Source organism: Aquarana catesbeiana, linkage group LG07 (genome assembly GCF_042186555.1).
Source record: "Aquarana catesbeiana isolate 2022-GZ linkage group LG07, ASM4218655v1, whole genome shotgun sequence".
NCBI lineage: Eukaryota > Metazoa > Chordata > Amphibia > Anura > Ranidae > Aquarana > Aquarana catesbeiana.
This window is the reverse complement of record NC_133330.1, coordinates 34,042,851-34,070,688: the sequence shown is the minus strand read 5'-3', so window position 1 is coordinate 34,070,688 and position 27,838 is coordinate 34,042,851. Positions and strand designations below refer to the sequence as shown.

At 43.1% G+C, this 27,838-nt stretch overlaps 1 protein-coding gene across 1 annotated transcript in view; it reads right to left on the bottom strand.

Annotated features, from left to right (window-relative positions):
- The window catches only part of KLF15 (KLF transcription factor 15), a 53,123-nt gene extending 41,080 nt beyond the window's left edge, over nucleotides 1–12,043 (bottom strand). Inside the window, exon 1 of the mRNA XM_073591946.1 lies at nucleotides 11,943–12,043. The gene's annotated coding sequence lies outside the window, so the exon portion shown is untranslated. The remainder of the gene's footprint in view (nucleotides 1–11,942) is intronic.
- Nucleotides 12,044–27,838: the final 15,795 nt, after the last annotated feature.

Sequence of the window (27,838 nt, the reverse complement as noted above, 5' to 3'; positions counted from 1 at the left end):
GAGGAAGTTTGGAGGTTGCTTTCACCAACCTCCCCTGAAAATGTTCCTTTCCTGGCTGTCATATTGAATCAGCGGTTACAGTACTTTCTGAGTCACAGACCCTGAGCAAGTGCACAGGTCTGGATTTAGAAGTTCATCCCTTCCTGATCTGCATGCTTGTTCTGGTCTGTGATGCGGAAAGTATTGAAGTGAGTGTCGGTATTACAGCCAGGCAACTAGCATTTCCAGAGATCTAGAGGGACAGCCTCTGGAGTTTTTATGACAGCTATCTATTAATTAAAATTCTCTTTCTTTCCTTTCCTCCTACCCTTCATCCTTTATTACTTCCCTCACCCACTCCTTCCTTTCTTCCTTCCTCCCTTCCGTTCCTTCTCTCTCCCTCCTTCTTGCATTTCCCTCCCTTCCTTCCCCACTCCCTTCCTTTTTTCCCTCCCTTCATTCCTTTTTATTTCCCCCCTTCTTCCTCCCTTTCTTCCCTCCCTTCATTACTTTTCTTTCTTTCTTTCTTTCTTTCTTTCTTTCTTTCTTTCTTTCTTTCTTTCTTTCTTTCTTTCTTTCTTTCTTTCTTTCTTTCTTTCTTTTTCTTTCTTTCATCCTTTTCCTATTCCTTCCTTTCCCTTCATTCATTACTTTCTTCTTTCCTCTTCCTTTCTTCTTTCCTTTATCCTTTTCCTCTTCCTTCCTCTTTTCCTCTTCTTTCCTTCATCCTTTTCCCCTTTCCTCCTTCCTTCTTTTCCTCTTTCTTCCCTTCTTTCTTTCATTTCTTCATCCTTTTCCTCTTTCTTCGTTTCCTTCCTTCCTTCCTTCCTTCCTTTCTTCCTTCCTTCCTTCCTTCCTTTCCTCCTTTTCCCCTACCTTCCTTCAATTTTTTTCTCTTTCTTCCTTCCTTTTTCCTCTTTCCTTCACCCTTTTACTTCCTTCTTTCTTTTCCTGTATCATTTTCATCTTCCTTCCTTTCCTTCATTCATTTCTACTTCCTTCCTTCCTTTCCTTCATCCTTTTCACCTTCCTTGCTTTCCTTCATCCTTTTCTCCTTCCTTGCATTCCTTCATCATTTTCTCCTTCCTTCCTTCACCATTTTCCTCCCTTCTTTCTTTCATTCTTTTCTCCTTCCATCCACATTTTCCTCTTTCTTTCTTTCTTTCTTCCGTCCTTCTTTCCTTCATCCTTTTGCTTTCTTCCTTCTTTTCCTTTATCCTTTTCCTCTTTCTTCCTTCCTTCTTTCCTTCATCCTTTACCTTTCTTCCTTCTTTTCCTTTATCCTTTTCCTCTTTCTTCCTTCCTTCCTTCATTATCTCCTTCCTCCTTTCCCCCAGTGCTTTATCTTGGTCTAGGCCAGTGATGGCGAACCTTGGCACCCCAGATGTTTTGTAACTACATTTCCCATGATGCTCAACTACACTGCAGAGTGCATAAACATTGTGGGAAATGTAGTTCCAAAACATGGGGTGCCAAGGTTCACCATCATTGGCCTAGGTCGACAAGGCCCAGGCCTAGGGCGGCACTTTACAGTGGGTAGGCAAAAAATCAGAAAAGAGTCCCCGCCGGCTTGCGCTATACTTTTGGTGTAGCGCCAGTCTTATGAGGCGGACAGGGCCGGGGGGCAGGGTCCAGGAGGCAAATCAGTCTGGCGCTCCCATAAAGCGGCCACACTGCTGCCTGCCAGTATGATAATACCAGCCAGTGAGGATGTTTGCACAGACCGGTGGCCGCACTTAATACAACTGGTCTGGTGGCCGCTGATACTATGTGTGGCACTGCAGCCTAATGATGCGCCTACCCTCCTCCGTGGCAACCTTGGGAGGAAATTACGATATGTAACTTCCTCCCAGGCTCTGTGTCAATAGCGTGGAGAAGAGAGGAGGGAAGCCGGAGCCCCCAGGTATGGCATCACTTCAATATAATTCCTTTCAATTCTTTGTCCTTGCTTGAGCGAGCATATTAAATTGCATCATATACAATTAAGACTTAATTGTTCATGAAAGCAATAATATTTTGGACCTGCTCACCACATATGTGCTATCAGAATATGTCACTGGATTAGTGAGGTTACTCCTATTTTCTAAGATATTTGGACTTGTGTTTGTTGCCACTGATTATTTCACTTATTTGTAAATGACTAGGGACTTCCCAGTCATTATAAAAATAAGTGAAATAATACTATGATTACATACAGTCTCAGCAAACACAAGTCCAAATATCTTGCAAGATAGAAGTAATCTTACTAATCCAGTGAAATAAGGCTTCACTGATGGGTGCTGATACGGCTGCACTGATGGCCACTAATACGGCTGCACTGATGGCCACTGATACGGCTGCACTGATGGCCAGTGATGAGGCTGCACTGATGGCCACCGATGATGCGGCACTGATGGCCACTAATGAGGCGGCACTGATAAGGCAGCACTGATATTTTGCACTCATGAGGCTGCACTAATGGCCACTGATGAGGCTGCACTGATGGCCACTGATGATGCTGCACTGATGGCCATTAATGAGGCGGCAATGATGGCCACTGATGAGGCGCCAATGATGGCCACTGATGAGGCGGCAATGATGGCCAGTACCCATCATTGTTTGATAAACTGCACTGATGGGCACTAATGAGGCTGCACTAATTCTCTGCACTGATGGGCACTGATGAGGCTGCACGGATGGCCATGAGGCGACACTGATAAGCTGCACTGATGGGGCTGCAGTGATGGGCACTGATATGCTGCATTGATGGCCACTAATACGGCTGCACTGATGGCCACTAATACAGCTGCACTGATGGCCACTGATGAGGCTGCATTGATGGCCACTGATGAGGCTGCACTGATGGCCACCGATGAGGCTGTACTGATGGCCACTAATGAGGGGGCACTGATAAGGCAGCACTGATATTTTGCACTGATGAGGCTGCACTGATGGCCACTGATGAGGCTGCACTGATGGCCACTAATGAGGCGGCAATGATGGCCACTGATGAGGCAGCAATGATGGCCACTGATGAGGCGGCAATGATGGGCAGTAACCATCATTGTTTGATAAACTGCACTGATGGGCACTAATGTGGCTGCACTGATATGCTGCACTGATGGGCACTGATGAGGCTGCACGGATGGCCATGAGGGGACACTGATAAGCTGCACTGATGGGGCTGCAGTGATGGGCACTGATATGCTGCATTGATGGGCACTAATAGGCTGCACTGATGGCCACTCATGAGGCTGCATGGATTGTCACTGATGAGGTGGCACAGATGGGCACTGATGAGGCTGCACACATGGCCATGAAGTGGCACTGATAAGCTGCACTGATGAGCACTGATAGGCGGCACTGATGGCCACTGATGAGGTGGCACTGATATGCTGCACTGATGGGTACTGATATGCTGCACTGATGGGCACTGATGAGGCTGCACAGATGGCCACGAGGCAGCACTAATAAGCTGCACTGATGGGGCTGCACTAATGGGCACTGATATGCTGCACACATGGGCTCTAATAGGCTGCACTGATGGCCACTGATGAGGTGGCACTGATAAGGCAGCATTGATATTCTGGACTGATATGCTGCACTGATGGTCACTAATAGGCTGCACTGATGACCACTGATGAGGTGGCACTGATAAGCTGCACTGAAGGGGATGCACTGATAAGGCAACACTGATATGCTGCACTGATGGGCACTGATAGGCTGCATTCGTGGCCCCTGATGAGCACTGATGAGGCTGCACTGATTTGCTGCATTGATGGGCACTGGTGAGGCTGCACTGACAGTACGGGTCTTAAACTGGAAGGGGCGTGGCCTTGACAGGAAGTGGTGGGTCATATTTAAATTAGCGGGTGTACGAGTTTAGTCAGGCCTAGGGCAGCATAAAACCTAAATACCTCACTGCTTTCCCCTCCTTTATTCTTCCCTCCCTACTTTCCTTCCTTTATTCATCCTTTTCCTCTTCCTCCCCTTCATTATTTTCTTTTTCCATCCTCCCTCCGTTCTTTCCTTCATTCTCCCTTCCTTCATTATTTTTGCCCTCTTCCACTCTCTCCTGTTTATCTTGTCTTTCTCTTTTTTCTTTCCTCACTCCTCATCACCCTTAAAAAGCCTTCATTGTTTGAAATTCATAAAGAGTCTCCAACACTGATTTCAGAGGAACCACAAGTCCCAGCAACATCTTTGCATTAGATGCTGGTGAATGGCGCCCTTCCCCTGCTCAAAGCATTTACAATTACAAAAAAAAAATCTATATCAATAACGTCCTTGTTTTGGAGTTCCAAGGACGCAGCGTACTTCTAGAGATTGATGTGAGGTGTTTCCTGGTCTTCTGTGGAATGCAGAACATGACTCTGTCATTAGCTGATATTATGCAACTCTCTCTATAACCACAATAATGGCATGAGTAAGTGAGGTAGTAAAGTGTATCTAAACGCAGGAACAAAAATGTCATATATTGCAGCTCACCAGTCTCCAGATGTGGCAGCTGCATCAGTTTTCTTTTTTTCCGTTACTTTCACCCGGTGATCCTGCCAGAAACACACTTCCGGTCTTGTGGAGACAACGCTAACTCACTGTACTGTATCTCTGGGGTGGTGGCGTTGTCACCCCAGGACAGGGCTACAAATACCTTCTCTTCTTCTCTATAAAACCGAGGGCAGCAGTTCTGGAGTTCACAGAGATAGCTGAGAACAATGTAACTGATAGGAGCGCAGCACAGAAAGTTGACTACTAGAGGCTATAACCAAATAAAATCCAGAAACAGTGATTGCATTTAAAAAAATAGATGAAATTATGTATTAGTGATTACAGAGCTGCGTACTTCTGCGTCTGTATATCTGTCTGGAGTCTATCCCTAGATCTGCAGGGAACGGCAGAGCTTTTCAGTGGCAGAAGTTGAAGTTTTAGCAGCGCAGGCAGCATACCTGAAAGTCATAAAATATGTAGCACCTCCTAAACAGTTAATTAAGTTCTTCCAGCGCTCAGCAGCATTTAAGCTTTTGGTTACAGGGAAGGCTTACATCAGAATGCTGCCATTGTAGTGTGCCAAAAGGTCGCTCTAATCTCATCCTGATGCAAAGCACCGAGCAGCTGATGCAAAACTGCCAAACAGTTACAAAGAAACCAACGAAAGCATGGCCTGTGTGTACTCTGGTCCATCAGAAAGATGCAGAGATCATTATTGATACCATTGTCTCTTATGCAGGCCACAGATACAAAGGGGGGTTAGCTGACACTGCCAACATTTGAGGGTCCCTCCATTAAAACCCAACCCCTCTGTCTTCCTTCATTGCCCCTCCATTAGAACCAAATCCCTCTGTCTTCCTCAACTGTCCCTCTAATTGGAACTAAATCCCTCTGCCCTTCTCCATTGCCCCTCCAATACAACCAAATTCTTCTGTCCTTCTCAATAGTCCCTCCATTGGAACCAAATCCTTCTGTCTTCCTCCGTTGTCCTTCTATTAGAACCAACTCCCTATGTCCTCCTAAAATTTTCTCTCTATTAGAATCAAAGCCCTCTTAATTGTCCCTCCGTTAGAATCCAACCACCATGTCTTCTTTCATTGCCCCTATATTAGAACCAAATCCTTCTGTCTTCCTCAACTGTCCCTCTAATTGGAACTAAACCCCTCTGCCCTTCTCCATTGCATCTCTATTACAACCAAATGTTTCTGTCCTTCTCAATAGTCCATTGGATCCAAACTCTTCTGTCTTCCTCCATTGTCCTTCTTTTAGAACCGACTCCCTATGTCGTCGTAAATGTTCTCTATAATAGCATCAAAGCTCTCTGTCTTACTTAATTGTCCCTCCATTAGAACCCAACCCCTTTGTCTTCCTTGATTGTCCCTCCATTAGAACCCAACCACTTTGTCTTCCTTGATTGTGCCTCCATTAAAACTAAATTCCTCTGTCCTCTTCAATTGCTCCTCCATTATAACCAAATACCTCTGTCCTGCTCGATTATCCCTCCATTAGAACCCAACCCCCTGAGTCTTCCTCAATTGTCCATCCATTAGAACCCAACCCCTCTGTCTTCCTTTATTGCCCCTCCATTAAAACCCAACCCCCCGAGTCTTCCTCAATTGTCCATCCATTAGAACCCAACCCCTCTGTCTTCCTTTATTGCCCCTCCATTAGAACCCAACCCCCCGAGTCTTCCTCGATTGTCCATCCATTAGAACCCAACCCCTCTGTCTTCCTTTATTGCCCCTCCATTAGAATCCAACCCTTCTATCTGCCACAATTGCCCATCCATTAGAACCCTACCCTTTTGTCTGCCACAACTGCCCCTCCATTAGAACACATCCCCTCTGTCTTTTGTCATTGCTCCTCCATTACAACCAAACCCCCCTGTCTGCCACAATTGCTCCTCCATTAGATCAAATACCTCTGTCCTCCTTAATTGTTGCTCTTTTAGAACCAAATCCCTCTGTCCCCAATCGCCTCTTCATTAGAACCAAACCCCCCCTATCCTCCTTCATTGCCTGTTCATTAGAACCAAACACCTCTGTCTATCTCACTTGCCTCTCCATTAGAACTAAATCCCTCTGTCCTTCTCCATTGCCCCTCTATTAAAATCAAATCCTTCTGTCCACTTCAATTGTCCCAATATTAGAACCAAATCTCTCTGTCCTCCTAAATTGATGCTCTGTTAGGATCAAATTCCTCTATCCTTATTTGCCCCTCTATTAGAACCATTCGTTTTCCTTTGCACAAAAATAAATAAAGACATAAATAATAATAATAATAATAATAATAATAATAATAAATGGACCCATATTAATTTTTACAAAATGTGCATTTCTAATTATTTTTATTTTTTTTTGCATTGAAGCTTACAAACTATCAAAACCACCATCAGTAGACGGTGGATGGAATGCTCTGGATGCTGCCGACTATTCCTCCAGCCACAGGTCCATGTAGATCTTTAGTGGCAAGTATCAAGGACATCAATGGACTGCGAGTGCTGAGACGTCCTCACATTTGTGCTCTATTGAACTACGAGTACCTCTGCCATGGTGGAAGATGAGATGTGTAGTCTCTCCGTTTACAGATCTCTGTGAAAGAATGACGTGGTTGTGCAGACAAGGTAATTCACAGCCTTGCCAAATTCAAATAATGGTGGGGGCCTGCAGGGAGAGGAATCACCGGATTCTTTAAGTGAAGGGGGAAGGGGGCAGTTTGGTGGTGGGTGACTGCAGACTCTGACCATGTTTCATGTTACACCCTAAATATGGCTGATCAGTATATGACAAAGTATTAAAAAAGGGATTTTTGAGAATAATTTGTGATTATACCTGTACATGGAGAGCTGACATACACTATATTGTCAAAGTATTGGGACACCTGCCTTTACACACACATGAGCTTTAATGGCATCCCAGTCTTAGTCCGTAGGGTTCAATATTGAGTTGGCCCACCCTTTACAGCTATAACAGCTTCAACTCTTCTGGGAAGGCTGTCCACAAGATTTAAGAGTGTGTCTATGGGAATATTTGACCATCCTTCCAGAAGTGCCTTTGTGAGGTCAGGCACTGATGTTGGATGAGAAAGCCTGGCTCGCAGTCTCTGCTCTAATCCATCCCAAAGGTGTTCTATCAGGTTGAGGTCAGGACTCTGTGAAGGCCAGTCAAGTTCCTCCACCCCAAACTCGCTCATCCATGTGTTTATGGACCTTGCTTTGTGCACTGGTGCGCAATCATGTTGGAACAGGAAGGGGCCATCCCCAAACTGTTCCCACAAAGTGGGAAAAACAACCCCACACCATAATCCCCCCTCCACCAAATGATTTGGACCAGTGCACAAAGCAAGGTCCATAAAAACAAACCCCAAACTCACTCATCCATGTCTTTATGCACCTTGCTTTGTGCACTGGTCCCAATCATTTGGTGGAGGGGGGATTATGGTGTGGGGTTGTCTTTCAGGGCTTGGGCTTGGCCCCTTAGTTCCAGTGAACGGAACTCTTAAGGCGTCAGCATACCAAGACATTTTGGACAAATTTCATGCTCCCAACTTTGTGGGAACAGTTTGGGGTTGACCCTTCCTGTCCCAACATGACACCAGTGCACAAAACAAGGTCCATAAAGACATGAATCAGCGAGTTTGGGGTGGAGGAACTTGACTGGCCTGCACAGAGTCCTGACCTCATCCCGATAGAACACCTTTGGGATGAATTGGAGCGGAGACTGCGAGCCAGGCCTTCTCATCCAACATCAGTGCCTGACCTCACAAATATACTTCTGGAAGAATGGTCAAACATTCCCATAGACACACTCCTAAACCTTGTGGACAGCCTTCCCAGAAGAGTTGAAGCTGTTATAGCTGCAAAGGGTGGGCCAACTCAATAATTGAACCCTACGGACTAAGACCGGGATGCCGTCAAAATTCATGTGCATGTAAAGGTAGGCGTCCCAATACTTTTGGCAATATAGTGTATTACCTCATTACATATGCAGGATCAGATTCTGGCTTTGATAAAATGGAGAAATTGTTCCCCCTTAATGGAACTTTAATGGCTCTAGTGATTGAGGAGTCAATCACAATATATAATACACAAGGTATAATAATAGAAAAAGTTGTGGAAAAAATATATAATTTTTATTAAATATATATATATATTAGAAAAACAGAATCTGTACATATGTACAAGAAAAGTGACTGAACAACATAGAAGTCAACTTGGCATGGCAATGACTATGTTATCCTTATAAGTCCCAGACTGCCGTTTTAGAATGACTTGACGGAGTCCAGGGACCACAACCAACGCGTTTCAGAATCCCTGCTTTCTTCAGGGGTATATTGTAGATGGAGAGTATATATCAATGTAGACAATAGTTTATAGAACCAAAATGTCAGCCACAAGAACCATAAAAGCAACCAGCAAAGTCCAACCAGGGGTCACTGAAACCAAGACCGCTTAACACACCCAAAAGATCACCTCGAGAACCAGCGAGCCCAGGTAATGGAACATTCCCAAGAGGAGCGAGACCATAACGGGGGAATGTATTATGCCCGACTGATGATCAAATGCTCTGCTGGTGCGTCATGCCCCATGTAGAAGCGGTGTGAACGGACACTTATCCTCCTGAACTGTAGGGTGTCCGTTCACACCACTTCTTCATGGGGCATGCCGCACAATACACCCCTGAAGAAAGAAGGGATTTTGAAACGCGTTGGGTGTCGTCCCTGGACTCCGTCATGTCATTCTATCACGGCAGTCAGGGACTTATGAGTATAACATGTTGACTTCTATGTCCTTCAGCGCCACTTTTCTTGTACATATGTACAGATTCTGTTTTTATAATATATGTATTTGATAAAAATTGTATTTTTGTCTACAACTTTTTCTATTATACCTTGTATATTACATATTGCGACTGACTTCTCAATCACTGGGGCCATTAAAGTCCCCAGTGAGGAGAACAATTTCTCCATTTGATTTATGTCATTGGGATGTGGGCCCGCCCTTTAGTTCGACCCTACCTCAACTTTCCTGCATCTAGATTCTGGATTGCAGCACTACACAATGATTGTGCTTCCCTGTGCTCATGCGCAAATGTGAATGCACACGTAGGTCCCACGCGCCAATGTAAACAGCAATCGCACCACACATGTAAGGTATCTCCGCCAACATCAGCGTGAGAGCAATCATTTTAGCTCTAGACCTCCTGTGTAACTCTAAACTGGTAACCTGTAAAAGCTTTTAAAACAAGTGTTTTATGTAACATAATTAGGTACCGTTCCACAGGCAGGCGCATTTTTAAAGCATGACATATTTGGTATCACTTTACTCGGCGTAACATCATCTTTTATATTTTACCAAACAGTTGGGTATTATACTGTATTTTTGTGCATTAAAATTCATTAAAGTTTATTATTTCCAAAAAGTTTGCATTTGAAAGACCGCTGTGCAAATATCGTGTCCCATAAAAAATATGCAATGCCCCACCATTTTATTCTCTAGGGCCTCTGCTTAAAAAAAAAATATATACAATGTTTGGGGGTTTTAAGTAATTTTCTATCAAAAAAAAAAATATGTAGGAGACGAATGTCAGAATTGGCCCGGACTGAAAGTAGTTAAAGCGGAGTTCCAACCAAAAGCGGAAGCTCCACTTATCTGCCTCTGGTGCCACATTTGGCACCTTTCGGGGGGGAGGGGGGATCGGGTACTGCGGCGAGATCACTCGGAGGTTCAGCCCCCCTCCTCCTTCCACCATTCAGAAAGCACAGCATGCTTCGTGCATGCGCAGTAGGGAACCGGCTGTGAAGCCAAAAGGCTTCACTCCCGGTTTCCCTTACCACGATTAGACTTACCACGAATGGCCCTTACCACGAATTGTGGCGGCAGCACCCCAAAAGCCAATGGAAACATCGGCTGGGGTGCTGACATCGCTGGATTCCAGGACAGGTAAGTGCCCTACTATTAAAAGTCAGCAGCTATAGTATGTGTAGCTGCTGACTTTTAATGCTTTGCTGGGGGGGGGGCAGAACTCCTCTTTAAAACAGAAAATACTGCATTTGACTTCTAAATACGTTAGCTATCTTGGAATTTCCTATGATACTTAGCACCATGTAGTGGCCAAATGCAGTATTTTCCATTTTTAAAATATCATAGGAAATCCCTTTGATATTTAGTGCCGTCTAGTGGCCAAATGCTGTATTTTCTTTTTTAAACCAAACAATAACATTTGACCAGCACAGAAGATAGCCTAATAGCATTTGTTTGCCCCATTCAGACAACAATAATGTATATGCACTTTCATTGGGTGAATTGCTATGTGAATTTTTCTATAATAAGACCCCTTGTGTAGCTGATATCTTATCTCAACATTCCCCCCGACCCCATATATGGGGGTAAGGGGGTGGGGGAACCCCCCGTCTCAACCCCGGGTGAGACACTCTGTCCGGACCCCCTGCATTTCCATCTCGGAATTGGGCATGGTCCATGAGCGGAACCGTAAGTCCCTGATTAAATGTTAGCCCCTTTTTCATAGTTGTGTCCCTTTGAGGACATTATATGCTAATGGTCCTCTCTTTAATTACAGTACAATCACTGCATCCCACTCCTGATGAGTAGCTTTAGGCTACGAAAAAACACGTAGAGTCTACAACAAGGGTGCTCAGACAAGCTCGTCATAATCATGGATTTTAATTTAATATAACATTTTATTAATACTGTATACTGAGGTGTATATTGGATGTACCATGGTATTCTGGATCTGCTTTGTTGATCATGTCTATATATGTTCTCCTTTGATTATCAGCTCTTCATTTCTGTACCAAGAATGCCTTTTATTATTCGATTATGAATTGACGTGTTTTTGATTAAAGCATATCGACACTAGAGTTAATGTTATTATCATTATTATTATTATGAGTATTATTATTATTTTTATCATGAGTATTAACATTATTGGTGGTGATGTATTACTGTTATCATTACCGCTATCAATTGTTGACTACCCTAATCAAACAATATACGTGTACTGGTCTGATGTGTGTGGTGGCTTTGCAATAATTTGCGCAGCCACTGCATTACATCATACCATTATCAAATTCTATTACAGAAAATATACCGTTTATTTCAACTATCAAATGCACAGTAAAGTCCGACCAATTCTTCTTTTTTTCTTTTGCCATCTAGTGGCCAAATGCTGTATTTTCTGTTTTAAACCAAACAATAACATTCGACCAGCACAGAAGATAGCCTAATAGCATTTGTTTGCCCCATTCAGACAACAATAATGTATATGCACTTTCATTGGGTGAATTGCTATGTGAATTTTTTTATAATAAGACCCCTTGTGTAGCTGATATCTTATCTCAACAGTTTTTCAGCAGTTAGGATAATCTACAAATCTCTATATTTAACATAATAACAAACATATGAAAGAGCATGCATAAAAAAAAAAAAAAAATTGAGAGTCACATAACTGAAGGTAAACACTGGAATGATAACTCACTGAAAGCCCTTTTCCTTTTAACCTCAGCTCACGGAAGACCGTCCTGGAAGGAGAGGAGAAAACTTGTTCTAGTCGGTTCAGTTTTACAAGTGAAAGCCGTCAGCTGACTGCGTAATATTTGCTCACCTCACCTGGGAATGTTTGTGTAGGATGAACCAGCAAGCCTGAAGATTGCAATGAAAGCTCACCAAACAAGCGTCCTGGCTGGAGATGTTGATATTATGTCAATCTTCATGTTCAGCTGGCATGAGAAAGCAATGCATTAAAGCGTATCTAAACCTAAGAACAAGAACAGGAACATAGTACAGATTACCAGTCCTAGGATGTGGCGACTGCATTCGTTTTCTTCTTTCTTTTTTCCTTACTTTTCTCCTAGTGATCCTGCCAGTAACACACTTCCTGTCCTGGGGTGACAACACTCACAGTACTGTACAGTGGGGAAAACAATTAATTGATCCCCTGCAGATTTTGTAAGTTTGCCCACTTACAAAGAAATGAAGGGTCTATCATTTTTATCATAGTTGTATTTTAAATGATAGAACCAGAATATCAACCAAAAATCCAGAAAAAAACACATGATGTAAATGTTATAAATTGAGTTGCAGTTTAATGAGTAAAATAAGTATTTGATCCCCAAGCAAAACATGACTTAGTACTTGGTGGAGAAACCCTTGTTGGCAAGCACAGAGGTAAGACGTTTCTTGTAGTTGGTGACCAGGTTTGCACACATCTCGGGAGGGATTTTGGTCCACTCTTCTTTACAGATCTTCTCTAAATCCTTAAGGTTTCTTGGCTGTCGTTGGTAACTCGATACATTTTCTATAAGATTAAGGTCTGGAGACTGGCTAGGCTACTCCATGATCTTAACATGCTTCTTCTTGAGCCACTCCTTTGTCATTGTCATGCTAGAAGACCCATCCACAACCCATCTTCAGTGTTCTGGCTGAGGGAAGAAGGTTCCCACCCATGGTTTTCAAAATTTTGTACAAATAAATATGTGCAAAGTGTGGCTTGCATTTGTATTCAGCCTCCTTTACTCCGATAGCCCTAACTAAAATCCAGTGGAACCAATTGCCTTCAGAAGTCACCTAATTAGTAAATGGAGTCCACCTGTGTGTAATTTAATCTCAGTATAAATACAGCTGTTCTGTGAAGCCCTCAGAGGTTTGGTAGAGAACCTTAGTAAACAAACAGCATCATGAAGGCCAAGGAACACACCAAACAGCTCAGGGATAAAGTGGAGAAGTTTAAAGCAGGGTTAGGTTATAAAAAATATCATAAGCTTTGAACATCTCACAGAGCTCTGTTCAATCCATCATCTGAAAATGGAAAGAGTATGGCACAACTGCAAACCTACCAAGACATGGCCGTCCACCTAAACTGACAGGCCAGGCAAGGAGAGCATTAATCAGAGAAGAGCCAAGAGGTCCATGGTAACTCTGGAGGAGCTGCAGAGATCCACAACTCAGGTGGGAGAATCTGTCCACAGGACAACTATTAGTCGTGCACTCCACAAATCTGGCCTTTATGGAAGAGTGGCAAGAAGAAAGACATTGGTGAATGAAAGCCATAAGAAGTGGTGTTTACAGTTTGGAAGAAGCCATGTGGGGGACACAGCAAACATGTGGAAGAAGGTGCTCTGGTCACATGAGACCAAAAATGAACTTTCTGACCTAAAAGCAATACGCTATGTGTTGCGGAAAACTAACACTGCACATCACCCTGAACACACCATCCCCACCGTGAAACATGGTGGTGGCAGCATCATGTTGTGGGGATGCTTTTCTTCAGCAGGGACAGGAAAGCTGGTCAGAGTTGATGGGAAGATGGATGGAGCCAAATACAGGGCAATCTTAGAAGAAAACCTGCAAAAGACTTGAGACCGGAGCAGAGGTTCACCTTCCAGCAGGACAACGACCCTAAACATACAACCAGAGCTACAATGGAATTATTTAGATCAAAGCATATTCATGTGTTAGAATGGCCCAGTCAAAGTCCAGACCTAAATCCAATTGGGAATCTGTGGCAAGACTTGGAAATTACTGTTCAAAGAAGCTCTCCATCCAATCTGACAGAGCTTGAGCTATTTTGCAAAGAAGAATGGGCAAAATTGTCACTCTTTAGATGTGCAAATCTGGTAGAGACATCCCCAAAAAGACTTGCAGCTGTAATTGCAGTGAAAGGCGGTTCTACAAAGTATTGACTCAGGGGGGCTAAATACAAATGCACCCCACACTTTTCACATACCGTATTTATTTGTAAAGAAGTTTGAAAACCATTTATCATTTTCCTTCCACTTCACAATTATGTGCCACTTTGTGTTGGTCTATCACATAAAATACCCAATAAAATACATTTACTTCTTTGATTGTAACATGACAAAATGTGGAGAATTTCAAAGGGTGTGAATACTTTTTCAAGGCACTGTACAATGTAAATAGTCATACATAGGTAATGTTTAAGATATACATTGTAAATAGCAATACATGAAAAACCTATAAATTATCCTTCTCCTGTTTCCAAGGTCGCTGCTTTCAGACACTCGCTGTGTGTTGCCATATTTAAGAAATGTGTTCCAACTGGCTTCCTAATGGTGGTTTGGGCTACTAAGCACACAGCGTGGGGGGGCAGTGAATGGACAATGTTACTATCCATCAAAGGATTTTCGGATACAAATGGTGCTGTGAGTGCTTGAGACTGGATGACTCTCGTGGCTGCAGAAACAGATGGTGGAAGTCAAGTTCTCTAGAACTTACTATTCTTCTATTGGTTTCCTGCAGCAGCCGTGGATAATAACCCCCAGGCTTTTGAAGAGATAATAGGAAACAGCAACAAGCAAAAACAGGCAGGAACAGCCTTTGAAGCAATAAAAAATGAATGTGCTCTGCTATGTAAACAAATCTTACCGACTGGTCCACACGTGAAATGGTGAAAGTAGAACTCTGGGCAAAATCAAAAAGCACCTATATGATGAAGTCTGCAATAACCTTGACACATCAGTTTTGTTTCTTTGTGTCCCTCTGTAACAATATTTTACTACATGTTGATCCTGCCAATAGATGGTATTTTGCAGATCCTGCAATAGGGACTAGTATCTTTGGGGAATATGGGAAGGAACTGGGGTCTGTGGAGAATAGGAGAAGGATTTGGGATCTCTGAAAGATATGAAAAGGGACTGGGATCTCTAGGGAATAGGCAAACAGACTGGGGTTTATGGGGAATACAAGAAAGGAGTGGGATCTCCAAGGAATATGGGAAGGGACTGGGGTCATTGGAGAATAGAGGAAGAGCCTGGGGTCTCCTATAGAGCTAGGAGAAGGGACTGAGATCTTTAGGAAATTGGGGAAAAGACTGGGTTTATGGGGAATACAGAAAAGGGCTGTTCAAAGAACACCTGGATTATCGCATCGTGGCCCACCGCACGACCACTGCCACGCAGTGCATTGGAAGCCCTGATTGGCTGAAGCAATAAAAGCTTTCCCCAATCAGGGCACATAGCACTGTCAGAGCCATGATTGGACACTGTGATGATGATTCTATCCAATCATGGCTCATTGCTCTTAGTCCCACCCCACACTATAAAAATATTCTTCCCATTGTGGCCATTTGCAGCGTGATATTGGTGTGGAGAGAGATAGAACAGGGCTCTGTTCAGTGCTACTAGCGAGTTAGTCTGCTATAGTATACTAATGTGATTCTGATGCAAGTGTAGAGTGCCAGTTTAGTGTGAATCCAGTGATAGTGCAGTGTGAGTGTAGTGCGCTCGTTCATTTTGGTGTCACTTTATTTTGTCAGGGCAGGTTTCTTGCAATATATTGCAGTGCGTTATTGCATGTTTACCACAGTATATTGCAGTGCGTTAGTGCACATTAAACAAAATATATTTCAGTGCGTTATTGCACATTTAACGCAGTATATTTCAGTGCAGTATATTTCAGTTCATTAGTGCACATTTACCGTAGTATATTGCAGTGTGTCAGTGCAGTTTTACTGCAGTATATTGTAGTGTGTCAGTGAAGTGTGTCTGTGTAGTGAGTACTCAAGTTAAAGTGCACCAAATACCATTTTCTATTGATCTATTGATTAAAGTGCATCCACGTAAACATTTCCCCATCTTTATTACATTTTGTTAATAAGCCCCCCCCCCCCCCATGTCTGGGAGGCCAACAAGGAGAGGCAGACATTTCCATGGAACTGTAAGGGGGCCAGCAGCCTTTGCGTCCACAGGCAAAGGTGGACGTGGTGGTCAGTCCTCAGGCAGGGCACCATTTTCTCTGTTTAGTGATGTTGACCATGCTATCCAGCCACAGCATGCAGAGGAGGTGGTGGACTGGCTTAATAAACCTATATATAAGGATTGAACAAGTCAAAAAAATGGTGGACTTTGTGGGCACATAATGAGAGGAAGAATCAATAAAAAGGTATACATTTTATTACAACATAATTAAAAAACATATAAATAACATACAAACAACACCCTGTATGGACACAGTTACCAGTTACCCAATAATGCAGTTACAGAGGGCAGGATCTAAGGGACAAGGATTGATTTGATAACATAATCAAAGTGAAGAAAAGATTTCTGATCCAATAATGCCTCCAAAAACGTGCTCGTCGACGTGTTTCACTAAAATATTAGCTTCCTCAGGACAGATACTGGGTAGGTGCTGGTATATTTAAAAACAAAGAAGTACATGTGTAAGTATTTAATGTAGTATATATCTAAGTAGGTGTAGCTATAGTTATTATAACATTTGCCTGGTGAACTTGTGGCTCAGAGTATGGGGGAACCTCACAGAACTAACAGACAATCGGAAAGACGAAATTTCAAATTTCATATGTATGTGTGTAGTAGTGAAATACACACATATCATGTGGTTTGTGGTAGGTACCATTAAATTAAACAGAAACATATGCATTATGGACTAGGGTGCTGCTATACATTTAATTAAAATGAAAATCCCCAAATAAAAACGCGGATTGTACTAGAATAGCTTGCCTCTCACCTGATGTATAACAGTCATATAGATTGAAGATGTAAAAGTATTAGGGTATAGATCACACATAGAGGTAAGTGGTCACAGATTCCCACTATAAATGTTTCCAACACAGTATCTGAAAATAGACCAAGTCTATAATTAGATGTTAACCCTGTGAGCAGGGTATATTTATATAGTGAAGCAGAATAAAGGAAAAATACAAAAGGTATATATGAGTGGTACTTACCAATAGTACCAAAAATGGCCCATAGGTATAGAGTCAATGTATAGGTGAGTACAAAATCCCCTCAAGTATAGAGACTGATGGCATGTCTAAGAGAGGGGGTATAACAACCTATTAAGTACTTTGCATATATGTAGAAACACCTAAATGCAGGCACAACTAACAAAGAAGAAAATGACAAAGAAAAGATGTGAGGAGCCACCTGAGTATGTAAATATTGCACTTATCCCAAAGGGGGAGACCTTTTGTTAGGGCTCAGACCAGTGTTGCCGCATAAGCAGAGGAAGAATTGTGTCCCTATAACAAAAGCAGTGATATGAATAGAGTAAATGTCCAAACAAAAAGGATATCGCAGAATGGTTGCTAAAGTGGCTATCAAAGAAACAGCTTACCCTTCGACACTTCACCAGTGTGTCCAGCTTTCCTCTCTGTGTGAAGCCCAAACCCATATGCTTTCCTTCTTATAAAGGGGCATGGAAGTAACAAGGGGGGCGTGGCGGCAAAAGTATGGTGCCAAAAAGCCAAGTCACGTGATGTATCGCGTCATCACGTGGTCGTAGTCATGTGATCATGGTCATGTGACCATGTAGTCCCCTCTTGTAATAGGACATGGGGATAACAGGAAGGGGCGTGGCAGCGCGAGTATGGTGCCAAAAGAAACCCGGTCATGTGACGTATAACATCGTCACGTGATCATGGTCATGTGAGTGTGGTCACATGACCACAAACGCGTCTTAAATGACTATATACATCTAGTGGACAGGCAGACATCAACAGGAAGTGAGGAGGTACACAGAGTGGTGTAATCACATATACTCCATGTGAGTAGACCTATCACCAAGACTCTGCCTCTACACAAATGGATGGACAGATGAAGCCATTCATGGTAGATCACTGCATTATTGGGTAACTGGTAACTGTGTCCATACAGGGTGTTGTTTGTATGTTATTTATATGTTTTTTAATTATGTTGTAATAAAATATATACCTTTTTATTGATTCTTCCTCTCATTATGTGCCCACAAAGTCCACCAATTGTTTGACTTGTTCAATCCTTATATATATATATATTGGATGTTGGCATGGTGAGGGTCTTCCCTTCCTGGCTTAATAAACCATCCTCATCCTCCATCACCCAAGCAGAGACTAGTGCACAGTCCACCACAGCTACCAGAGTGGCTTATTCTGCCTTCTTTGTCCACATCTATTCCTGCCATAGCCCCAGCATCAGGCATGAAGGAGTCAGCTGAGTTATTTGAACACAGCGTCAACCACTTGTTCCTTGACCATGCACAGCCATTACTTGATTCATCAAGAGTACCTCTATAGGGTTTCGGTGTGAAGGCACCGACAACACCTAAATCCCAATTTTCTGCATCTGTTAGTTCTATCCAAAGTCTGCAGAAGAGACACCAGAATTTATATAAAAAATCTCTAATCTTGTTCCGAGCGCACTAAATAGTGGCCTCATCGTACAGACTGACTCCCCAAGCCGTTGTTCATAAAATAAAGAAAGCTTGATTGGAAAATATTATTTTTTTGGCTTTATAAATGTCATTATTGCTGCAGCATGTTCTATAAATGGTACACATGTGTCACTTTACAGGCAGACTAAGGGGACCCTTTAGGCACTATTAAAGGGAGTTTTTTTATTTTTATTGTTATTTCTCATTTTTATGGTTTTACTTTGGGCATCAGTAAATCACTGCTCATTTAAAAAAGATGTTTTTTTACAAACTTTTTGTTCATTGATACATGTCCCCCAGGGCAGAACCCAGACCCCCATACCCTTTGTATGCCCAATTACTTGAATATAAGCATTTGGAAATGGCACTTTTGATTTTTCCAGTTTGGGTCCCATAGACTTCAATGGGGTTTGTTATTCAGTTCCAAACTTTTGCTATGTTCGAAAGTTCTTCCGCGAACTGAACCGGGGGTTGTTCGGCCCATGTCTACTGGGGAATAGAGGAAAGGTCTGGGGTCTCCTAGAGCTAGGAGAAGAGACTAAGATCTCTAGGAAATTGGGGAACAGTGTGGGGTTTATGAGGAATACAGGAAAGGGATAGGAATTCTGGGTATCAGGGGAAGGGACTAGGGTCATTGGAAACAGTGAAAGGGGCTAGGGTCTCCCAGAGCTAGGAGAACGGACTTAGATCTCTAGGAAATTGGGGAACAGTCTGGGGTTTATGAGCAATACAGGAAAGAGCTGGAATTTCTGGGTAATAGAGGAATGGACTAGGGTCATTGGAGAATAGAGGAAGGGCCTGCGGTCTCCTAGAGCTAGGAGAAGGCACCGGGAAATTGGAGAACACACTGGGGTTTACGGGGAATAGAGGAAAGGGCTGGGATCTCTAGGGAATAGGAGAACAGACCAGGGTTTATGGGGAATACAGCAAAGGATTGGGATCTCTAGGTAATAGGAGAAGGGAATGGGGTTTATGGGGAACACAGCAAAGGACTGGATTCTCTAGGGAATAGGGGAATGAACTAAGGTCACTGGAGAAAAGAGGAAGGGCCTAGGGGCCTCCTACAGCTAGGAGAAGGCACTGGGATCTCTAGGAAATTGGGGAACACACTGGGGTTTATGGGGAATACAGGAAAGGGTTAGGCTCTCTAGGGATTAGAGGAAGGGACTGGGGTCAATGGGGAATTGGAGAAGGGTCTAAGGTCTTGGGGAATAGACGGGGGTCTCTGGAAAACAGAGGAAAGGAATGGAGTCTCTGGGACAGTCATTCTCAACCAGGTTTCTGTGAAAGCTCAAGGTTCCTCCTATGGTTGTTAACGGTTCCTTGATGGTGCCTGCATAGTTTCAGGTCCATAGAAACTTGGAAGAACCAGCATTATAACACCAATGAAATTTTAGCTGTATAAAAGGGTGGCATTCTGACCAGTGGTCATCAACCTTGTCCTCAGGGCCCACTAACAGGCCAGGTTTTATGTATTACCTTTGGGGAGATGCAGACTAGAATACTGCAATCACTGAGCAGCAAATGATATCACCTGTGATGTATTTCAGTTATCTTGCAAACCTGGCCTGTTAGTGGGCCCTTAGGACAGGGTTGATGACCACTGCATTACAGTAAGGGGAACATTTTTCCAACAGGTCACCGGTGTAGGGGGCATTTTTTCCACCGACCTCCAAAATTTTAGCAAGCGTTACCCAAAACGTTCAAATTATTTCTAGGGCTCCTCTGTGGTACAAATGTTAAGAAAGGCTGCTCTGGGAGATAGGAGAAGGTTGTAAGATCTTTGTGGAAACAGGAGAAGTGACTAGGGTCTTAAGCAGATATGAGCAGGGACTGGGATCTTTTCAGACTAACAGAAGGAACTTGGATTCCTGAGGATATAAGATGTGTATGTAAGGATCAGGAAGAGAATGGATCTCTAGGGAAGGGATAACAGAGACTGTTTTCTTTGGGTGAGATTGAGAAGATAATGGACATTGCATAACAAGAACAACTTAAAGGCTACACCTCAAAAGGAACTGGGTGATGGGTATATGGCAATCAAGAATGAGAAAGTGACAAAGAAACATAGAATGAATGTCTGACCCAAGGGAAAGAAATGAAAACGTAAAAGCTGTGCTATGTTTTGAAATATTTTGATCCAGTTAACTGATTGTACTGCCTTAGTGAATTTAGGGATTTCTTTCCTCTTGTTCCTCTTATAAGATAGAACTCATCACAGTTCCCCAGGGGAGGGAGGAGGTTGTTTTGCCTTCCTATGGACCAAACGTCATCTTTGCAGCACAGTCAGCCTTGTATTTTAGGACAAATAAAACCGAATTCTCCTCTGTTTTCCTCCCCTCTAGAGTCCTACATAGCCATCACATTTAATAGCAGGCTTTCTCCTGCAGCGATGGACCAAGTAATTAAAATCAGACTTGTTGTAGCAGTAAACATCCCCCTCCCCCATACTCACCCAACTTAAACTTTACATCGTAAACTAGCGCTCTAAAAGATGACATCACTGACTGTAATTTTTGATTTATTGAGTTGGAAGTGTACAGAGGCTAGAAGATCAAGCTAACCCTTGTGGATTCTGTGGATGGCCAACAAGGTTTGATTAATGCATCAGCCCAAAACCGCACGCGGTGATAAGTGATATGGAACAACCGGGACCGCAGTCAGGACCACCGCAAAGAGGTTCACGTCTTTTCGGAAAACTCTGGGAGATATCACACCATTCTGTAACTTTTCAAGAACTCTGCTAAGCATTGTTTTCATCTGAACTGGCAATGTAACAAATCCCCAAAGCGGTCTGAGAAGAACAACATAAGCGTGCTCAGCGACACACAGGCCATGTAACAACCCAACTGACCTGACCTCAGGAAACGAAAATCTGTTTCCTGTGGGTTCCTGCACTTTAAACTTTAGCTTTCCTCTTTGTATTGTTTAATCGAATGAAGCTGATGGTGATTACAGAATCCTTCTCTGTAACAGTTAAAGCACAGGTTGAAGAATTCAAACTTTAGCATGCCTTACTGCCAAAGGATTTGTATTTCTTTATATCCTGTCTTGAAATTTACACAGATCTGCAACGCAGGTGGGAGACCTGCTTTTTCTTTGCTGCAGTTAAGTAACACTTACAGTTCTTATCCGACCCCTAGCTTGTGATTGGGCAGTGAAAAGAGAAGCAGATGACCGATGAGTTCATCTCTCTGTCACTCTGCTCTTTCCTTGATAGTTGCATTGGTCCAACAACATTTGTATGCAGACTGCCCCTGCTAATGCCTACAAGTGAGGCTGATTAAAAGAACTGAAATCTAAGAAAAAAAAGGGGGATGCCAGGGCAATCAGATTGGAAAGAAAAGTGCTAGAAGATGCTGGATGTCTTCCAGCCAGGAAATAAGGCCTGTAAAATCTGATTTGCTGCAGCTTTTAATGCAAATAGTAAGAAGCTCACAGTGTGCAGTGAATAAGCAATTTCAGTCCAGGAGAGGAGCCCGTAGAACTGTGGAAGACTGAAGGAAAGGCTGGAGTTCAACTTTAATATACAATACATATACTATACGAATATATATATATATATATATATATATATATATATATATATATATATACACACTGTATTTATATATCTTTTCAAACATATTACTGGAGAAGAAATAGAGTAGCCATTCTCAACCAGCATTCCTTCGGAGGTTTTTAGTTGTTTCTTGAACTGTGGTTGATTGACCTCCCATCTGATGGTGCTTGTATAGCTCCTGCCCGGGCTAACACTCCTTGGCAGAGCTAGCGGTATGACACTAATGATCTTTTTTATCTGTCTGTAAGGATGGCATTTGGACCACCAATGTAAGAGGACATTCCCCCTACCGGCCACCAATGTAGAGGGGCCTTTCTTCATATTGACCACTAATGTAAAGAGGTAATTCTTCCTAGTAGCCGCCAATGTAATGAGCATTCTTCCTACTATCCAGCAAGGTAAAAGGGACATTCTTCCTAATGGTTACAAATGTAAAGGGTACATAACTCTACTGGTCACCAGTGTAAAGGGGTCGCTCTTCCCTCTGGTCGTCAATTTACAAGGGACCTTCTTCCTACTGGCCAGCAATTTAAAGGGGATGTTCTTCCCACTGGCCACCAATGTAAAGGGGACGTTCTTCCCACTGGCCACCAATGTAAATGGGACGTTTTTCCCACTCTCCACCAGTTTACGAGGGACCTTCTTCCCTTAACAATGGGCATTTATTGAAAGATAACTGATTGCACTTCGTTCCCAGTTGATGCCTCATGCGGGGAAAAATGTCGGGTGGAGCTGTGTTCTGTGACGTCACTACGCACCAGCCTGCAGGATGAAGTCTGCGGTTGTGTCTATTTTTTTGCCTTCTTACTACTAATATCTTGTAAGTGCAATCAATTATCTTTCAATAAATGCCCATTTTTACATACTACACCGTGAAGTTTCTCCCTTCTTGATACTTTCTGTGCTAGAGAGCACTAACAGCAGGATGATCAGTGGAGCTGCGAGTGTATGAGATATTCGTATCCAGGCAAAATTAATATCTTACCAAGAGGGAGCTTTCTTACCGAAGTCTCAGGAGTGGAACATCACAGCTGATCTAAATCATAGCAAGCGAGTGAGATCCCTATTATCTGGGATCCAATACTTCTGGTAAGAGGTGCATAATTCCCTGTGTATTGGAGAGAGCACAGATGTGTATGAACTCACACAAAGAGCACTTCTTTGGACACTTTTGTTATTATAAGATTTTAATGACCCTTTTTAGTATGGACTATCCTTTTGTTGAGCTTTTTAGCACTGCTATATTCAAATAAGTTGCACCCTCATTTGTTATATACCTTCTTCCTACTGGCCACCAATGTAAAGGGAACGTTCTTCCCACTGGCCACCAATTTACGAGGGACCTTCTTCCTACTGGCCACAATGTAAAGAGGACACTATTCCTACTGGCCACCAATGTAAAGAGATCATTCTTCCTAATAGCCACCATGTAGTGGGCATTATTCCTACTGGCCACCAATATAAGGGACATTCTTATCCCTGATCACCAAATAATTGGTTTCAGCAAGGGCTACCTGCTGTGACCCAAAAACAATTTCAAGGGTTCCTCTGGGGTAAAAGGGTTGAGAAAGGCAGAATTCATGTATCTGCAGATTATTCTGTTCCTAATAGAGTCCATAACTGTATTACTAGACTTCCAGTTTCAACATTTCGAATCTCTGATCAGGCCAGGGTCGGAGAGTGCGTGCTTTATAAACCTCTGGTACATATCTACCATCTTACTAATTTTACTAAAACCTGCTGCTCTGTTTAAAGGCAACCTGCACAGATAGAAATACCGAGGCTGCCACTACAGATCTTCTTCTGAAAATAGAATTTTTTGGCTGCCAAGCTAATCCTCTGGCTTCAATGCTTTTTGAAACTTAAGAATCATTATGATAGCGAACTAAACTAGCAGTTTCAGAAGGAGATCAGTAACATCAGCTTATATGTGTCTCGCTGGGCACTTACAGGGTGCTCTGAAGCACTAGGTATTGGGCACTTAAAGTTCTGGAAACCGTTTATAAATTTATAAAGTCTATAAAACACTCCATAACTGTTTTATAGAATTCCAGTTACAACATTCCGCATCTCTCACCGAGCTGGGGTCACTGAGTGCAAGTTTTATAAACCGTGAGTCCATCTCCTCTGCCCCGTTGATTTCATGAACACCTGTTGCTTAGTTTAAAGGCAACTTGCACTGGGAATAATATAGGGGCAGTTCAGAAGTGCTGGGTACTGAGACTTAAGTAGCATTGGGAACTGGGCACTCAGAAGAAATAGGTACTGGTCATTTAGAAGTGCTGGATACCGAGAACTAAGTAGAACTTGGTACTGGGCTTTCAGAAGCTGTGGGTATTGGGTGCTCAGAAGCACTGGGAATTATGCACACCTAGGCACTCAGTACTTGGCATTCAGAAACTCTGGGTACTGGGCACTTAGACGGACTGGACACTTGACTTTCAGAAGCGCTGGATACTGGGCACTTTATAACCCTGAGTATGCGGTACTTAAACTCTGACACTGGGCACTCAAACTCTGGTTACAGGGCACTCAGGTCTCTGGGTACTGGATACTTGGAAGCACTTGGTACTGGGCACTTAGAAACTATGGGCACTTAGACGCACTTGATACTTGACTTTCAGAAGCACTGGATACTGGGCATTTTGAAATTCTGAGTATGGAGTACTTAAAGCTCTGACACTGGGCACTCAGAAACTTTGGGTACAGGGCACTCAGAGGCTCTGGGTACTGGATAGTCAGAGGCTCTGGGCACTCAGAAACTCAGTACAGGGCACTCAGAAGCTCTGGGTACTGGGCACTCAAAGGCTCTGGGCTTTTAGAAGCACTGGATACCTGACTTTCAGAAGCGCTGGATACGGGGCACTTTGCAACTCTGAGTATGGAGTACCTAAAGCTCTGACACTGGGCACTCAGAAACTTTGGGTACAGGGCACTCAGAGGCTCTGGGTACTGGATAGTCAGAGGCTCTGGGCACTTAAAAGCATTGGGTACTGAACTTTCAGAAGCACTGGGTACTGAACACTCAGACACACTGGGTACTGCATACTTGGAAACTCTGTGAACTGGGCACTCAGAAGCACTGGGTACTAGACACACAGGAGGCCTGTGCATTGGGTATTCAGAAGCACTGGGTACTAGGCACTCGGAAACTGTAGGTACTGGGCACTAAGAAGGGCTGGGCACTGGGCACTTAGAGGCGATGAGTACAAATTACTCAGAAACTCTGGGTCCCAGGCATTCAGAAGCATTGGGTACTGGGCACTCAGAAGTATTGGGAATCAGGCGTTCAGGAGCTCAGGGCATACAGAAGTATTGGGTCCTGGGCACACAGAAGTATTGGGAACTGGACGTTCAGAAGTTCTGGGCATACAGAAGTATTGGGTCCCGGGCACACAGAAGCTCTGGGTGTTGGACTTTCAGAAGTGCTGGGTGCTGCGAATTAGGTATTGGACATTCAGAAGTGCTGGATAACGAGAACTAAGTAGAACTTGGTGCTGGGCATTCAGAAGCTGTGGGTATTGGGTACTCAGAAACTCTCGTAATTATGCACACCTAGGCACTCAGTACTTGGCACTCTGAAACTCTGGACACTTAGACGCACTGGATACTTGACTTTCAGAAGCCCTGGATATTGGGCACTTTGAAATTCTGAGTATGGGGTACTTAGAAGTTCTGACACTGGGCAATCAGAAATTCAGTACAGGGAACTCAGAGGCTCTGGGTACTGGGCACTCAGAGGCTCTGGGCTTTTAGAAGCACTGGATACTTGACTGTCTGGATACTGGGCACTTTGAAACTCTGAGTATGGGATACTTAAAGCTTTGACACTGGGCACTCAGAAACTCTGGGCACAGGGCACTCAGAGGCTCTGAGTACTGGGTACTTAAAAGCTCTGACACTGTGCACTTAGAAGCACTGCGTACTGGGCACTCAGGAACTCTAGGTACTGGGCATTCAAAAACACTGGGCACTGAGCATTCAGGGGCGATGAGTACTGGGTGTTCAGAAACTTGGGGTACATGGAAGCACTTGGTACTGGACACTCAGAAGGGCTGGGCACTGAGCACTCAGGGGCGATGAGTACTAGTAACGGAAGCATTGTGTGCTGGGCCTCAGAAACTTCAAGTACTGGGTACTCAAAAGTATTGGGTAATGGGTGTTCAAGAGCTCTGGGCATATAGAAGTATTGGGTCCTGGGCACTCAGAAGCACTGGATGTTGGACTTTCAGAAGTGCTGGGTACCGAGAACGCAGCAATATTGGGTACTTCTGGATCCATAGTGTCTCTGTGATTTTGGCAATAAGAAATAATTCCCACAGGCCCAAGAAAGGCCCATGTTCAGCCACCAAATCACAAGCGCCCTTTAGGGGTCATTGTGTGGGGTTACTTGTAGTTATCATGCTTTCCATTTAACTGAACTAGTTTACTACTTCTGGTTTCCTTATGCCATTAAATTAAAGGGACTAGAAGTAGAAGGTTTCAGATATGCAACTCTACTTTCACACTGGTCCTTGTAGTCCTACAACTATTGGCATGTCTTTTGCCATACATTGTCTCCAACTCTATTCGCCCAGCACCCTCCACATCATCACTGGCACTGTCTGCCTGGCATCTGCCACAACCGCTGTGCGCAATCCAATAGTCTCAAGGACATGCTGCTATAAAGGGACTGCAGCACTATACACACCTCTGGCGCCCCCTTGTGGTCAGATAATGTTTGTGCAATCATTATTGTTTTAAATATCCTGGACATTTTCTTGCAGCACAAGCCTGTCCTATATTAGTCTCATTATTTTATTTTTTATTTTTTATTTTTTTTTAAGAAAAAAAAATCCTTCACTTCTTGTTTGCTGAAGCTGTAAGTGAGGGAAAATCTCTATATCCAAAGAAAAAAAAAGAAAAAAAAAAGAAAAAGCTTTGATTTGACATATACTTTAAAATGTAAATTCCTTCAAAATTTCACACAATAAAAGCAAAAAAAAAAAAAAAAATGTAGAAGGGATGTGCAATCCTGTCAATGACCTGACAGCGCCAACCGAAAGTTTGATAATCATGAATTCTCGTCCTCAGTTTGCGTTTACACTTGTGCAATTTTGCGCATGCTGGCCAAAGTGTGACAATGGACGACAAGAGGATCGCCATTTTTTCTCTCTGGGGCCCGTTCACACCTATGTGTTTCTTTTCCTGTTATCCTGGAAAACATGCGACAATACTTGACAAGAGGAATCTGATGTCTAGAGAACCAGCTCACACCTACCTAACATGCCCTTGATTTGGAAAAGAGGTGCAGACACTTTTTGGTGCTTTATGGCCCCACAGACTTTAATGGGAGTGCATGAAAAACACCTGAAATGTATAAAAAAAAATGTATGCAAAATGCATCAACAATTAAACAAAAATGCTTTTAAAAATGCATAAAAAAATAACAAAAACATGCAGGAAAATGCAGACGCACAAGGGTGCAGGTGCTGCATAGTTTTTTTGCCCCTTGGACTTCAGTGGATGCATATAAAAAACATACGGAAAAACGCATGAAAAACAAGTTTTAAAAAATGCACGAAAAAGATAAAAATACAGACGCACAAGTGTGAAACTAGCCTGCAAAAAAACTAGCACCTGGGTCTACCTATTTACTCTGGATC